Source organism: Hordeum vulgare, chromosome 1H (genome assembly GCF_904849725.1).
Source record: "Hordeum vulgare subsp. vulgare chromosome 1H, MorexV3_pseudomolecules_assembly, whole genome shotgun sequence".
Taxonomy (NCBI): Eukaryota; Viridiplantae; Streptophyta; class Magnoliopsida; order Poales; family Poaceae; genus Hordeum; species Hordeum vulgare.
This window is the reverse complement of record NC_058518.1, coordinates 142066995-142084611: the sequence shown is the minus strand read 5'-3', so window position 1 is coordinate 142084611 and position 17617 is coordinate 142066995.

Here is a 17617-nt window from a genome sequence, read left to right as displayed (position 1 = left end):
CAACGGCGCCAAAAATCCTTCTTGCTACCTCTTGAGTTTGCGTTGGTTTTCCCTTGAAGAGGAAAGGGTGATGAAGCAAAGTAGATAAGTATTTCCCTTAGTTTGTTGAGAACCAAGGTATCAATCCAGTAGGAGGAACAAGCAAGGCTCCAATAGTAGTACCTACACACACAATCAAACTCTTGCACCCAACGCTATAAAGGGGTTGTCAATCCCTTCAGAGTTATTTGCAAGGATGAGGTCTCATAGTGATGGATATAAAATATTGCAGAAACAAAAGTAAATAAATTGCAGGAATATTTCTTTAATTTCTAGTTTATAGATCTCAAAATATAATATGGAAAATAGACCCGGGGGCCATAGGTTTCACTAGAGGCTTCTCTCGTAAAGGAAAATAATACGGTGGGTGGCCAAACTAGTGTCGAGCAATTGATAGAAAAGGGAATAATTATGAAGATATCCAAGGCAATGATTATGCATATAGGCATCATGTCCGTGTCAAGGAGATTGAAACGATTCTGCATCTACTACTATTACACCACACATCGACCGATTCCTGCCTGCATCTAGAGTATTAAGTTCATGAAGAACAAAGTAACACATTAAGTAAGATGACATGATATAGAGGAATAAACTCAAGCAATATTATTATAACCCCATATTTTTATCCTCGATGGAAACAATACATTACGTGCCTCACTACCTCTACTATGTCACCGGGCGAGGACACCCCAAGATTGAACCCAAAACTAAGCACTTCTCCTATTGCAAGAATTACCAATCTAGTTGGCCAAACCAAATAAATAATTTGAAGAGACTTGCAAAGATATGAAATTATGCGTATAAGAATTGAGAAGAGACTCAAGTAATATTCATAGATAATCTCGACAAACAGACCGCAAAAGAGTATTACATCGGATAGATCTCCATTAAGATCATGAAGAACATGGTATTGAAGATCAAAGAGAGAGAAATATCCATCTAGCTACTATTCATGGACCCATAGGTCTATGGTGAACTAATCACACATCATCGGAGGGGCAATGGATTTTATTTAGATGCCCTCCATGATCAATCCCCTCTCCGGCAGATTACCAGAAAAGGCTCCTAGATTGGATCTCTTGGGAACAGAGGCTCCCGACGGCGTAAAAGTATTTTGTGGCTCTTTTTGGCAATACGGGAATATTTGGGAAATTATAGGCCGAAGAATAGGGTTAGGAGACCTGCAGGGGGCACACAAGCTAGGGGGCGGCCACCCCCAGGACGTGTCATGCATGCTTGTGGCCTCCCGGCAGTTGCCTTGGCCCCTACTCCAAGTGTGGTGCGTGTCTTGTGGTCCAAGAAAAATCTTTCCAGAGATTTTATTCCGTTTGGACTCTATTTAATATTCCTTATCTGCAATACTCAAAAACATGGAAAAAACAGAAACTGGCACTAGGCTCTAGATTAATAGGTTAGTCCCCAGAATAATATAAAACATCATATAAGTGCATATAAAACATCCAAAACAGATAATATAATAGCATGGAACAATCAAAAATTATAGATACGCTCGAGATGTAACATCTTCTCTCTCCTCCAAGCACGTAGAAGAAGATGTTTGGCTGATCAAGATGGAATTGTACGAAGAGGAACCGGTAGGATCTATCAAGGAGAATAAGGGCAAGGAAGTCAGGGGGGATAAAGCTCGAGAAGAAGGGCAGGCCATGCCACCAAAATAAGAGCAAGAAGAAGATTACCTCCAACCCTACTATGAACATCTCACCCTCTCGAAATTGAAGCCTTTAGAGCCTTCGAAACGATTTGTTTTCAAAATAAATATCTTACTCGTGAAAATATTTTGTTAAAGGACCAAGTCAACAATCTCCGGAGCATTAGTCAACATGTCGATAACCCCTTGGGGCTACACTGTGATGGTACCTCGTCATCTACACCACCACCTCCATATTCATCACCAAAGAAGAAGACTTGAGTACACAGGTACGTGCACTCCCTTTGGCTTCTGCTAAGCTTGGTGGAGGCGCCCCGGTATCATATTACCGTCACCCTTCTTTATCTTTATCGATCTTAGTTTGATCTTTTGCTATTCTGAAATCTAGTCAAATAAAAGTTTAGTTCCATCTTTTTCTTTTGAGTGCTAGTTTCCTGATCTATCTATCTATCTATGTAATCGAGTGAGAGCTATATAATAAAGTTTAGTTTGAGTTTTGCTTCTCTACTTTCTTTATGCAATCAAAATAAATAAAAATAATGACAAATATCATATGCCAATCTTATAGTAAATAGTGACATCACATAAGGGAAAGTATAAGTGGTAAAATTTGGTGAAGGTTGACAAACATAGCATTGGTCGGTGATGCAATACATGAAAAAATTAATAAGGGGAGAGAAGATTTACATGCAAATACACTATCCTTGACATCTTTTATGATTGTGAGCCCCCATTAACTATAATATGCCAAAATTGTTGACATTGGACAATGAAGACAACGTAATGATTTATGCTTGTTCACATTCACATAGAAGTTATATTGTTATAGATCCTTTAACGCGTGGTGCTTGCCAAATACCTTTGCTAGCCAAAAACTTCGTACTAAGTAGAGATACTACTTGTGCACCCAAAACCTTAAACCCAAACCCATGTTTCAAGAGTCCACCTTACCTACCTATGGATTGAGTAAGATCCTTCAAGTAAGTTGTCATCGGTGCACAAAGCAATAAAAATTGCTTCTAAACATGTTTGGTCATTTAGAGTAAGGGAAATTAAGCGTTGTACAAACTTGTGATGGCGATAATAAAAGAGACGGACTGCATAATAAAGGTAGCCATTACAATGGGCAATATAACATAATGTTCTTTTGCGCTAAGAGATTTAGCATACAAGGAAAAATCGCATGACAACCTATGCTTCCCTCCGTGAAGGGCCTATATTTTACCTTTATGTATTTACTTTTGTGCAAGAGTCAAAGTATTTTCCTGTACTTCCTTTATCTTCTCGTTGGCAAGCATCATGTGGCGGGGAAAGATCTAAACATTTATATCCAGCTAAATGTGGGTGGCCTTGAGTTATTATTGTTGACATCACCCTCGAGGTGAATACGTTGGGCGGCAACACTATAAGCCCATATCTTTCTATGTGTCCAATTGAAACCTTTTGCTCATATGTATGCGGTGAGTGTTATCAATCATAGTAGACTAAATGATGGTTGACTGTGTATAATTCCTTAAAATCTCCGACACATGACCCTTCCTGAAAATATGATGAATTGTGTTGCAAAGTTGACTGAGAACATAGTTTTGTAGTTTTCAATAGAGTTTATGCTTCATACTTCAATGTTGTGATGAATTGCTACTTGTTTATAAGAAGACATTATGATAAAATTTATATGATGAAAATGTTGTGATGATGTATTTTGTAAAGTTTATTTGTTGTTATGATAATAAACATGATGCTGCTATGTCCGTATTTTGTTTTTATCGACACCTCTCTCTCAAAGCACGTGGTCATGATTTTGACTATCGGCTTTCGCTTGAGGAAAAGTGGGGTCTAATCTTGGGGGAGTTGATACGTCCATTTTGCATCATGTTTTTACTGTTATTCATAGTGTTTTTATGCATTTTGCCACTTGGTGGAGTAATTCTAATGCCTCTTCTCTCATAATATGCAAGGTTTACATCAAGTGGGAGAATACCGGCCTAAGCTTGGGGGAGTTCATACGTCCATTTGGCATCATATTTTGTTACTGTTACTTTTAGTGTTTTTATGCATTTTGACACTTGGTGGAGTAATTATAATGCCTTTCGTCTCATAATATGCAAGGTTTACATCAAGTGGGAGAATACCGACATATTGAATTCTGGACCTGAAAAAGCTACATTAGATATACCTATTCTACACACCTCCAATTAGGCTAAAAATTTACGGAGAACTATTTTATAATAAATATAAAATACTAGAACAAAGAAGTGCCGGAGGGGGCCACCAGGCGGCCACTAGACACTGGGGCAAGCCATGCACCCCTAGCGCGGCCTGATGTCTAGTGGGCTACCTAGCCCACCTCTAGTGCCCATATCCTGGTATATATTCCACTTCGAACTAAAAAAATTAAGAAGAGGACTTTAGGGACAAAGCGCCACCGCCTCAAGGCGGAACCTGGGCAGTAGCACTTTTGCCCTCCAGTGAAGCGATTCCGCGAGAGGAACTTCCCTCCCGGAGGGGGAAATTGAAGCCATCATCATCACCAACAATCCTCTCATCTTGGGGAGGCCAATCTTCATCAACATCTTCATCTGTACCATCTCCTCTCAAAAGCCTAGTTCATCTCTTGTACTCAATATTGTACCGGAACCTCGGATTGGTACTTGATGTGTGTCTAGTAGTGTTAATTACATCTTGTAGTTGATGCTTTATGGTATATTTGGTGGAAGATCATATGTTAAGATTCATTGTGCTATATAATACCTCTCTGATCATTAACATTAAGAGTTTTCTTCTTGGTCATTGAAAAGTATTTTTATAGCGCTCCTTTCTCGATTCGAGTGTGTGATCAATATCTGAATAGCCTGGTTTCTCTCTAAAGCCGCTCGAGTTTAGTTTGCTAAACTTGCCTTGGAGAAACACTCCACCTTTGGGATATGGAGGCTGAAGCCGAAGGCTGACCCGCTTGAATCTTGAGATTGGATGTGTCATGTTAAAGCAAGACGGAAGCACAAACTAATTTTAAGACCAATTTTTCAATTGGTACAAAAAAAACTTGATTTCGTTCAGACGTCAAAGTTTTTACATAATTTTTTTGGCTTTTCGAGCTTATGACACTTTTAACATATTTGTATGTTTTTCTTCAAAATACGTCGGCCATCCTCATGATCGAGGTGCCATGCATAATAATTCAGCTTGAGAGATCTTTTCCGACCCTCAACGCGACCTCTTTCTGGCCGACCTACACCTCGGTGTTGGCAAAACGCACATGACATGTGGACTAGTTCCCGAGGAGATGCGATCCTCAGGTTGGTCGGCCGCACCCAACCCGAGTCTTCGGGGATACTGTGTGTCTCCAGCATAACTCTCGCAGTAAAATGTGAGATTCCTTTAAAGTATGAGAAATATCAACGGGGGAGTGCGACTAGAGCCGAACCCACGAAAAGCCAAGGTACTTCAAGGAGTCCTTGGCAGAATGTTCGCGGATATTGCTTTATATGCATTAGTTTTGAATTGTGTCTTTGGTTAATAGTTGGTTTTCCTGACTCCTGTGATTGCCTCCTACATCCCACTTTATTCAGCTAGGTGTGCACCGGGATAACCACTACGATTGTACTTCTAATTTAACTGGTCAAGTACCTCAGTGGAGAAATCCGAAAATTGAGTGTCACAATGTGCGCAAAGCTGGTCAGCGATCCGATGACTCTATCAAACTATAGACAGATAGAGTTTACCGGTAGGCCTTTCATAAAATTTGTGAAGTGTTAATGGCTTGACATTGGCTGACGCCAAACACTAATCGGGGCTAGTCGCTGGCCTCCAAAACTTTAAGCTCTTATGACCATGTGAAAGTAATAAAGCCTAGATATCTGATTGCCTCTTTTCCGCTAACACGATCGCCTCCGGGCACCGAGACATCGGCTAAAGGTTGTCTTATTAGTGCGGAAACACCCTACATAGTATCTACAAAGGGGTGGAAGCCGGCGATGGACCACTTTCAGATTATAAAGAGTCGCAAAGTAGCCAAAATAGAATATAGCATAAAAGCATTTGTATTCACTATACGAGTGTTGCATTCCATGATCATTGTCATAAAGCCATAAATATGCATCAATTTGACTTAAGACTCTAGCCAAGCTGGGTTGCCTGGATCCTATGCTTACCCCCTATGTTCCCGAATGTCCGCTAGGGGGTAAAGAGAGCACCACTATGATTGTTACTTATGGGCCATCCCGGTTAGTACCTCAAACTGGGTGAAGCCGAAAGCAAGCCATCTTACAAATATAATTGGTCGGCAATGACAAAAGTTAAAATTTTGGTTCACTAAAGACCACAGAGGTCGGGAACATTCCCCGAACTAAATCCTCAATATTTTCCTCCCACATTTATCAGATTTGAGATTTCACGATCATGGTCAACATGATATCCTAGGAAAAGGAGCTTATAAATGGACTAATTTTCCTAGAAGATGTTTCTTATGTTAAATACTAATATAACATATCTCTCCTTGTACCTTTGTTTATAAAACCATATGGCCGGATTGCCTTGTTTACCCTAAATCTCAGCTCTTATAAAGGCTTTATAAAGTAGGACAAACACTCATTGGATACTGGTCGAGGAGGTTAAAGCCGAAGGTCAGTCAACAAAGTCTTGTACAATGCAGATATGAGTATTAATAATGTATAGTACTTGGGTACGTAGAATCATTACACATTACTTGTGTCAAAGTAACAAAGTTTGTGTCAAACAAATATTGATCCTTAATTCCACCACCCGTTCCCAAATGAAGGCTCGGGGGCTACTACATCGCCTATTCAATGCAGCAAATTCAAAGTGGAAAACAGTTTATAGAAATTTGATCCTCAGGTTTGTCGTCGAACCCAACCTGAGTCTCGGGAACTGCTGCGCATCGCGTTTGAGTCCCTAAATTATGCTGCCGAGTAAGAACTTGATCCTCACACCGATTTCACAAATCGGCCTATGTCTCATGGGCTCTTGAGATCAACGTTTTTTCCTTCATGTGCATCTCGGGTTTTGGACCGACACGCACCTTGAGGGCTACTGGCTATACATCTCGGCAGTAAATAAATTACGGCGATTGAAAATAAATTCCGCAAAAATAAGCCCATGGCTAAGGTGGTGCATTGATACGTCTCCAACGTATCTATAATTATTTGTTGTTCCATGTTGAAATATTATCATTCTAGGATACTTTTGGGGGTATTAATTTACCAATTTATATTATTTTTGAGCACTAACCTATTGACTTAGTGCATAGTGCCAGTTGCTATTTTCTATGTGTTTTTTACTTTTCTGGTTTTCCACACCAAACGAAGTCCAATTGCCTACAACTTTTTGGTTATTTTTCCTAGACCAAAAGAAGACCAACGAGCATCGGAAGAAGGCCGGAGGACTCACGAGAGGCCCATAAGAAACTAGGGCGCGACCTAGGGGGGCTTTCCCTGATGGCTTGTGCCTGCCTCGTGGCCCTCCCAACACTGTTATTTGGCTTATAAATTCTCATCTACCCTAAAAACACCAGGAGGACTCCTAAAACACTTTTTTATGCCGCCGCAAGTCTCTTTTCTGATGGGAGGCCATCTGGAGCTCCATTCCGGCACCCTACCGGAGGGGGGTCGATCATGGAGGGACTCTACATCAACCTTGCTTCCTTCACAATGATGTGTGAGTATTTCGCCACAGACCTACGGATCCCTGGCAGTACCTAGATCCACAATTCAATCTCTCTCTCTCGTTTCATCATCAATACAATGACCATCGCATCTTCGCTTTTATCCACATGATGTAATTCACTTTTCAGCGATGCGCTTGTTGGGAACCGAAGAATTGTGGGTTTATGTTCAGATTATTCACGATAAATATTTGAGTCTTTGTGCAAGATTATGATAGCTTTGTAATTCTCTCTGATCTATTGAAATAGTTTGGCCAACTATATTGATATTTCTTCGATGAGAGAGCTGCGTTGTACTAGGTTCGACCTGACGAATTTCTATATTCCAGTGACAGAAGGGGATAAGATGCGTCTTTGTGTTGTTGCTACTAAAGAAAAAACTATGGGGTTTATTTATATTTATTGAGTTTACTTTGTCTACATAATGTCATCTTACTCCATAAATTACTTCATTCGTCATGAACTTAATACGTAGAGAGGCAAGCATAGAAGCTCTCTTGAAGTGAAGTAATAGTAATAGGTGCAGGCAGGAGTCGGCCTATTTGTTTATGTACGTGATGCCTATATAGACATGATCATTGCCTTGAATATCACATAACTATCCGCCTTTCAGTCAATTGCCCAAGAGTAATTTTTTTACCCACCGTATGCTATTTTTAATTAGAGATGCCACTAAGGAAAGCTATGGGCCCCAGGTCTATTCTCAACAAATTGATAAAACCTTCAATACCTTGTTGCCATTTATAAGTTTTCTTTTTATCTTGCTATCTACAATTATCTACACACCTAACTTGCTTGCAAATAACAAGACAAGAGGATTGACAACCCTCTTGCCCATGTTGGGTGGAAGTTGTTTGTTCTTTTGTGTGTAGCCACTAAAGACAGTTGTGGTTGATATTCTTATTGGTTTGGTAAACCATGGTTTCATAACTGATGGAAATACTTACCCACATGGTGCCACGATAACCCGTTCCGCTTCATGGAAAACCCAACGCAGATCACAAGTATGAGCAAGGATTTTTGGCACCGTTGTTGGGGAATATCATCAACAACTACCAAGTAACTCCACACAAAATTTCATTCACTTGTTCCTCTTGTTGTTTGCTGGTATATTTAGTTTGTCTTGCAAATCCTTGAACGCATGGTTGAGGAGATTAGTGGCAGGGCCTTCGAAGAGATCGACGGCGGCTGGACAAGAGGGATTTGGGATGGACTAGTTAACCTGTGACATGGCCCACGTGAATCCATCGCTATCGGTGATTTTGATATCGTAGCCAGATTTCCAAAGATACTGTAATACACTAGCTCATTGACGTGAAGCCTTCAGAATGGCAACGTAGTCAATGTCCTCGCCAGCTTCCGCGGCGAGGTGTTGCTTCGGGATCGATAGGTCAGGACGAATGGCGGTCAGCTCGTCGAGGTCCGCCGGAGAGGCCATGATTAACCTCTTTTTGACCAAACGCTCGTTGGGCTCCCCGGGATATGTGATCACGCTTAGACTATGACTCTCTGATACATTTCGAATGATTCTATAATTATTGATAATTCCATGCTAGTATATTATTATTCTCGGATGTTCTACAATCATTTTATAGCAACTTTATATCATTTTTTGGGACTAACCCATTGACATAGTGCCTAGTTCCAGGTGCTATTTTTTCTTGTTTTTTTCCTTTGCAGAAAATCAATATCAGATGAAGTCCAAGTACCACGAAACGTTTTGGAGATTTTTTGGACCAGAAGGAAATTTGAGAACCAAGGAAGCTCACCAGGGGAGGCCCAGGTGGACCACTTTGCACCAGGGCATGCCCTTGACCCCTAGCGCGCCCTGGTGGGTAGTAGTGTCCTCGAGCACCTCCTCCACCGGCTCTTGACTCAATAAATGCCCAGATATTCTGGAATAACCTAGGGGAGTCGAAGAAAATCATTTCATGTGTCGCAAGTTCCAGAAGCCACGAGGTCCAATCTAGAGAACACGATCATGGAGTCGTTCATCGTCCTCATTGGTGCTCCTCCGATGATGCGTGAGTAGTTCATATCAGACCTATGGGTCTTTAGGAAGTAGCTAGATGGCTTTCTCTCTCGATTTTCTTCTAGATACAATGGTCTATTGGAGAACTATTTGATGTAACTCTTTCTTTTGTGGTGTTTTTGTTGGGGTCCGATGAACTCTGAGTTTATGATCAGATCTATGAAATTATATCCATTCTTGATTATTATAGAGTCGTATTTCTTCTCCCACATTTGGGTTTTGTTGGGCCAACTTGATCTTTTTATCTTGCAATGGGAAAAGGTGCTTTGTGATGGGCTCGATCTTGCGGTGCTCAATCTCGGTGACAGAAGGAGACATGACACGCATGTATCGTTGCTATTAAGGATAAAACGATGGGGTCTATTCCTACATGAATAGATCTTGTCTACATCATGTCATCATCGTTAAAGCATTACTCCATTTCTCCATGAACTTAATACACTAGATGCATGCTGGATAGCGGTCGATGTGTAGAGCAATATAGATGCAGGCATGAGTCGGTCTACTTGTGTTGGACGTGGTGCCAATATAAATGATAATTGTCTTGGATATCGTCATAATTATTCGCTCTTCTATCAAGTGGACAACAGTAATTTGTTTACACACTGTATGTTCTTTTCTCGAGAGAAGCCACTAATGAAACATACGACCCCCAGGTCTATTTCTCGTCATCTATTTGCAAGATCTATTTTGCTATTCATGTTTCCAACGAAGTTTCTCTTTTATTTTTCAGATCTATATTATCAAAAACTAAAAAAATACCTTTATGCATTTTATTCTCCGTTACTTTATTGCATCGATCAACCTATCTATTTACCATTTTATCTTAACCACGAGGGATTGACAACCCCTACACACGTTGGGTTGCGAGGATTTGTTGTTTGTGTGGAGGTATTGCTTACATAGTCTTGTGGATCTTCCTACTCGTTTGATACCTTGGTTCCAAAATGAGGGAATTCTTGTTTTCACTGTGCTACATCACCCTTTACACTTGGAGGGAAAAACCAACGCATCAGCAACGCCAAGCAAGCTTTCTAGCGCCATTGTCACGGAAGATCAAGTCAAGATCTATCGGGTTCCCACGCACAATCTCTCATCTCCTTGCAATTACATTATTTAACATTTACCTCTTGTTTTCCTCTCCCTCACTTCACAAAAATATCTGCCTTCTTTATTTGCCTTCTTTCCATTTGTTGTTTTCTTGTCAGATCTCTTGCTTGTTAGCGTAGTCACGATGACTAAACAAAACACTAAGTTATGTGATTTTTCTAATGCCAATAATAATGATTTCATTATAACTCCTATTGCTCCTCCCACCACTAGTGCCGAGTCTTATGATATTACTACCGCTTTGTTGAATATTATTATGAAAGAGCAATTTTCTAGCACTCCTAATGAGGATGTCGCGTCCCACCTAAACACTTCCATAGAATTGTGTGATATTCAAAAGAATAAAGATGTGTACAATCATATTTTTAAGTTGAAATTATTTCCGATGTCTTTGCGTGATCATGTTAAAATTTGGTTTTGTTCTTTGCCACGAAATAGTATCGATTCTTGGAACAAGTGCAAAGATGCCTTTATCATGATGTATTCTCCTCCAACAAAAAATATTTATCTTGGAAATCATATTATGAATTTTAAACAACTTGAGCATTAGTATGTCGCCTATGATAAGAAACTGCCCAACTCATGGCTTGAATTTGTGGATGGTCATACATTTTTTTACGCTGGATTCCACGGCGTGTGGTACTTTTCTGGAAATTACTTTGGGTAATGCTACTAAATTTCGTAATAATATTATGGCTAATTATTCACAATGGCATACTAAAAGAGCTCCTACTAGTAAAAAGGTTAATTTTGTTGAAGAAATTGATGCTTTGAGTGATAAAATTAATGCTCTTATGAAATTGGTTGCTAGTAAATATGCTCCTATTGATTGTAATTATGTGCATAGATGTGAATTTTGTCTCTCGAAACAACTTTAATAATAATGCTTATAGAGGCAAGTTTAATCCTAGGCTGTACCGTGGAAGTTCTTCTAATAATTATGCTAATTCCTATGGTAACTATCATAATAATAAAAATAGTATGCCCTATGATCTTGAGAATAATATTAAGGAATTTATCAATGCGCAAAAAGTTTTCAATACTTCGATAGAAGAAAAGTTGAATAAGATTGATGATATGTCTCGAAGCATTGATAGAATTTTGCATGGTGTAGAAAATCTCCAGAATAAATTTTTCCATAAGGTTGATATTAATGAATACATTAAAGCATTATATGTTTCTAGAGATGAAAGTAAGAAAATAACCACTATGCTTAGAGCTAAAAGATAATTTTTAGAAAGAGTGTTTCCCGATTGCTTTCACAAAAATGCCGAAGAGATTAAAATGATTGGTATTTCTTCCATTGATTGCTTGTTTAGGAATGTTATAATTTATTTTTAGGTAACTGAATAAGAGTCAACTTTAGCTAGAAGGGGTTCCCATGATTTGGAGGGTGAAAATCTTGTTGAAAAAAAAGATGATAGTGGGATTGAAGAGGCCAAAACTTTAGCTAGTGATGCACCCACTATTTTGTATTACAAAGACGTTAATTTTGATAGTTTCTATTTTATTGAGCGTATTTCTTTGTTGAAATCTATGATAAATTCACCCAATTCCTATGAACAAAATAAATCTTTCAATAAACTTATTTTGGAAGCGGTAAGAAAAGCTTTGGAAGAAAAGTTAGAATTAGTGATTTCAATTCCTAGAAAATTATATGATGAATGGGAACCTACCATTAAAATAAAGATGAAAAATTTGGAGTGCTATGCTTTGTGTGATTTGGGTACTAGTGTTTCCACAATTACCAAATCTCTTTGTGATGTGCTTGGTCTTACCATTACTGAAGAATGTTATCTCAATTTGCACTTAGCAGAATTAAAAATTCCATGGGAAGAATTAATGATGTTCTTATTCTTACAGATAGAAATTATGTGCCTATGGATTTTATTGTTCTTGATATTGTGTGTAATCCGTCTTGTCCAATAATTCTCGGTAGACTATTTTACGTACTATAGGAGCCGTGTTTGATATAAAAGAAGGGAATATTAAATTTCAGTTTCCACTAAGAAAGGGTATGGAACACTTCCATAGAATTAATATTAAATTACCATATGAAACACTAAGAAAGGGAAACCTATGGAGTAACCAACAAAGAGTACAATACTTGAATCTATGCTTTATGCCTAGCTAGGGGCGAAAAACGATAATGCTTGTTGGGAGGCAACCTAATGAATAAAATGTATTTTTCACTTTTGCTTTCTGTTCTTAAGTGTTTGCACAATTATTCTACTGTTATGATTGTGTTTTTCATGTTTTAATTAGTGCTTGTGCCAAGTAAAGCCTTTAGGATTATGTTGGGTGATAGTTGCTTTGATATTGTTGGAAAACACAAACTTTTCCGTCAAGTAGCAGAATTTTGAAAAATCACAGAAGCGACAAAGGTGTACGAATGTTTTACAGAAGATTGGTATAAAAATTACCTACATTTTCCTCATTTTTCAGAATTATGTGAGTTACAGAAGTATGAGTAAAATTTGAGTCTTTACACACTATTCTGTTTTTGACAGATTCTATTTTCTTTGTGTTGTGTGCTTATTTTGATGAATCTATGGATTGTACGGGGGTATAAGCCATGGTAAAGTTAGAATACAGTAGGTATAATGCAAAAAAAATTGGAAGGGGTTTTCAATAATGCCTAAAGAAAAGCTTGGTTTTCTTATACTAGAGGATCTCAGGAAGGTTTTGATGAGTTTTGTGTAATTGAAGTTTTCAAGTTTTGGGTGAGATGACGATGGATGAAAGAATGAGGGGAGACAAAAGTCTAAGCCTGGGGATGCCCCATAGAACTCCAAGGTAATATCCAAAGAGTACCAAGCAATTAAGCTTAGGGATGCCGCGGAAGGCATCCCCTCTTTCTTCTCACGACCATCGGTAATTTTACTTGGAGCTATATTTTTATTCATCACATATCATGAGTTTTTCTTGGAGAGTCTTGTATTATATGAGTCTTTGCTTGCTTTTCTTGTGTCATAGCCCAAGTTTACCTTGCTTGCCATTTCATTACATGCGTGCAGTCAAATTGCATTGAATCTGAAAATGGGAAGTGATCAATCCCCAATGAATTTAAATTTGACAAAAAGGCAATAAAATTGTTACCTTAAAATGAACCAGGAAAATGTTCCTAATATTTGAGAAAGTAGTGACATGAAATAACTTTGTCAAACCAAAATTTTAGGTCACAGGAACATTTTGAAATGGATTTTTGATTTGATCAAATATTTTTTTGGAATGGAGTTATTTTTGTTTTCTTTTAAAATAAAAGTTTCAAAAATGTTGAAACTATTATGTGGCATTGGTTATTTTTATCACTGTCACAAAAAACTAATTTAGGATTTTATAAAATATTTAAACATTGTATTTTAAAACCTAAACCTAAACCTAAATGCCGGAAAGAAATAAAAACAGAAAAAGGAAAAACAGAGGGAAGACCTTACCTGACGCTCGTGGACCAGCCGAGGCCACCAGTTGGGTTCCCTGTCGTCATCGCTAGAAGGCAGGGGAGAAGTTGGGCGCGGCGGCAGCCCGAGGAGCCACCTCCTGCTTGCTGTGTCGCCTCCCGCTTGCTCTCTCTCGCCAGCGCGACGTCGAGCCCTCCTTATCTCCTCCCCGTTCCATTCCCCTTCGCTCTTCCTGTGTCTGTTGCTCATCCCGCCGCCATTGCCGATCTGCTCAAGCTCGCCTCCAGCTCGTCTCCGACCACCCTTGCCTCCCCGACCGGCTCATTAGCTCCGCCTCACCGAGAAGCTCCTCACCGTCAACCTCCCCGAGCACCCGAGCCACCGCAGCGTCGCCATCGCCACCTTCTTCCTCCTCCGGTCGTCGGCCAGCGACCCTCTCCGGTCTTCCCGATGCCAAAAACGGAGCTGCAGTGAGCCCCTGTTCCTTTCCCATCTCTTCCCCGCGCGATAGCATCCCCTGAGCTCCTCCCCGACGATCCTGACTTCCAGCCGCCGCGCACGCTCATCGTCGGCACCTCCTCCGGCCACCCTAGCTTCCTCGCTTACCCCTAGAAGAATGACCGCTTCGCCAGCTTCGCGTAGCCGCAAACCACGCTTGATTTGGTGCCCTGTAGCCTCGGATAGGCCAACTCCGGCGAGCCCTCCGCCGCGGCGATGGTCGCCGGCGACCACCCTCTAGTGGGGGCCGACGTGGCCAGTCGTTAACCAGTGATAAGCCCCCCCCTAGCCACTGACACCGGGCCCCACATGGGATCAAATCCTGGTTAGCCTCTGGTTTGACCGGGGATTAGCCCTGTGTCACTGAACGGTGGGCCCTGGCTGTCATGTTTGACCTGACCAGGGCTGGTTGACCTACTGAAGCAATGATGATGCAATGCTGATGCAGTAATTAGTTTTCTAATATAAAACAATTCCAGAAAATGTCTAAAAATTTTAAAAATCATAGAAAATAATTTGTAAGTCCAATGAAAATAATTTATATATGAAAAATGATAAGAAAAATCCAAAGAATCTAATTATGTCATTTACAAGCATGTTTGAGAAAGTTAACATCACCAAGCAGGCAAAATGATGATTAGAGTAAATTTAATAAATAGTTTGGAGTTAGAGTTTGATTCCTATTTGAATTCCACTTCAATTACTATGACCAAACAATGATCTAGGAAACTCAACACCCCAATATGCCTTCTTCATGTATGCTCAAACAAGTTGTACCTGAGCATCAGGTTGAATCAATTAAAAGGGTATCCGGAAAATACCTTGCTTGAAGTGATATTTGAATTCAAATTCAAATCCATCTACAACCTAAGAAATGGTAGCTATATTGGTCCTGTCACATTTCTTTTCCATTTTTTGATCATGCATCATAGTGTTGCATTTCCGTGAAGTAATTGTTGTTCCTTTCTTGTTTGCCGGTGTTGTTCCCTGTCGGTAGACGATAGTTCCGATGATGTGATCGTTAACATTGATGAAGACTCATTGCTATCTTCAGACGTGTCAGGCAAGAAAACCCCCTTGAGGATATTGATATAAACCCACTCTCTCGCTCCTTCTCTCCTTTACTGCATTAGGACAAACACGATTCAACCGTACATGTTATCGGTAGTTGAACCCATTCCTCTGCATGACCTGATTTTGTCACAGTAAATAGTTGAAACCACTTAGCATGAGTAGCAACTGCTTGAGCCTTGTTGTGCTTACTCATCCATGCTTGTTTACGATGCGTGCTATGCTTAGAGTCGTGTCGGGTCTGATCCATCTGGATGATGAATGGAAATGGTTGTGTTCATGTCCTACAGTGTGGGAGTAAAACTGTGAATCCGATTTGGTAAAGGTAGCGATGAGAGGCCATGTAGGAGTACATGGTGGGTTGTCTCATTGGGACCGTCCTTAAGAACTGAGTTTTGTGTATGTTATCCAAGACAAGATACTACCACACATTGGGATACTTAATTGACCCTCTTGGCTTATTAATCGCCTAGATCTCTGTCCAGGAGTTGCAACTAGTTTCTGGTGTTTGTAGGAAAAGTGTTGGCGGCCGTGTTTAGCTCTGCCCGACGGGGTAGGTTTCTCTGCGGTAGATACATAGTGGCACGGTGTACCAAGTGGCACCCGGATGGTGGACTTAGGAACCCTGCGCAGATCGTTTGGGGCTGTAGAGGGAACCTCGGCCGGACATCCTTGCGGGTTCAGTCTCAAATAGGCGATAAACCTGGACTAGGGTCTTGTGTGGTTAACGGTCGTGGCCGACACCCACGCTAGTGCTTCCACTTGAAGGTTGCCGAGATGCATGACGTGCACATGGTGATAAGTGGTGGGAGCGTGTGTGAAGAAGTATACCCCTGTGGGGTGATTTAATCTGCTCGAATAGCCGCGTCCTCGGATATGGACTACTTGGAAACATTACGTGTTATATAGACAATTTACATGGATACTCTAAAACATGCAAGATAAGTGTGAGTGCTATGGAAGGCCTTCTCGCAGGGAGACGAGAGTGGATCCATAGTGGTGTATTGAATTGGTGAATATGTGGACTCGTGTGCGCTATCCCACCTCAAAGAAAGAACTTGTAGTCATAGTACAGGTTAGCCAAGAGTCAAAGCTGGCTTGCTGCAATCAAACCCCACAATTCTTTCATTGAAACATGATGCATATGTAGACAGTTCTGATGTAAGTCTTGCTGAGTACCTTTTTACTCATGGTTGCTTTATTTATGTTTCGTAGAGAAGATTTAGTCTCTTTAAAAGGTTCTATGCGACGTGTTCGATGTTGACCGGAATAGCTTGGGAATCCGAGACAGAGGTCTGGCTCCTTTGGTAGGGTCGTGGTAGCTTTTCACGCTCCTCCAGCTATTTTTAGTAGATGTGTGTACCCAGACATGTTTGGCTTCCGCTTGATGTTGTATCACTTGAGTGACGCGTCACGAGACCCCTATTTGTAATATCATACTATGTTGACTCCTATGAGTCTTTAATAAAACCTTGAGTCATAGAGTTATGTTGTGATGGCATGTTGTATCTACACATATAGTGCATATTGTGTGTATGTTATGAAATGCATTATATGTGTGGGATTCGACTCCTAGTTGTGTGCCTTTAGTAGTACGCTTTACAGGGAAATGCCTTTTTGTGCTTCCACCGAGCCATGGTAGCTTGCTACTGCTCCTGACACTTTGATTGACCGGCATGTATCCTTCTTTGCTGTTGTGTTTGTCCCTTCGAGGAAATGTCATGCGGTATAATGGAGTCCTTCTAGCTTGCTACGACTCGTCTACACACGCTGATGACCGACACCTGCATTGCTGGGTTATGTATGCTTGTCCCTGTGTTTTGGTCATTTGAATGCTAGCTACACATTCATATACGTGAGCCAAAAGACGCAAACGGTCCCGGCCAAGGTAAGGTGGCAGCCATGGAGTTTACCATGCGTGAGGCCGCAAAGTGATGTGATGTATTACAGGATGGGTTCTTATGATTCAGGATGGGGGTCCCGACAGCTTTGGTATCAGAGCTTGACTGCCTGTAGGATAACCGAGCCAAACTGGTCGATGTTGTGTCTAGCAACTCTTTAGTTATATAAGTGAATTGTTTGTGGAAGGGAACGTGAGGCTCTTTTTACTCTTT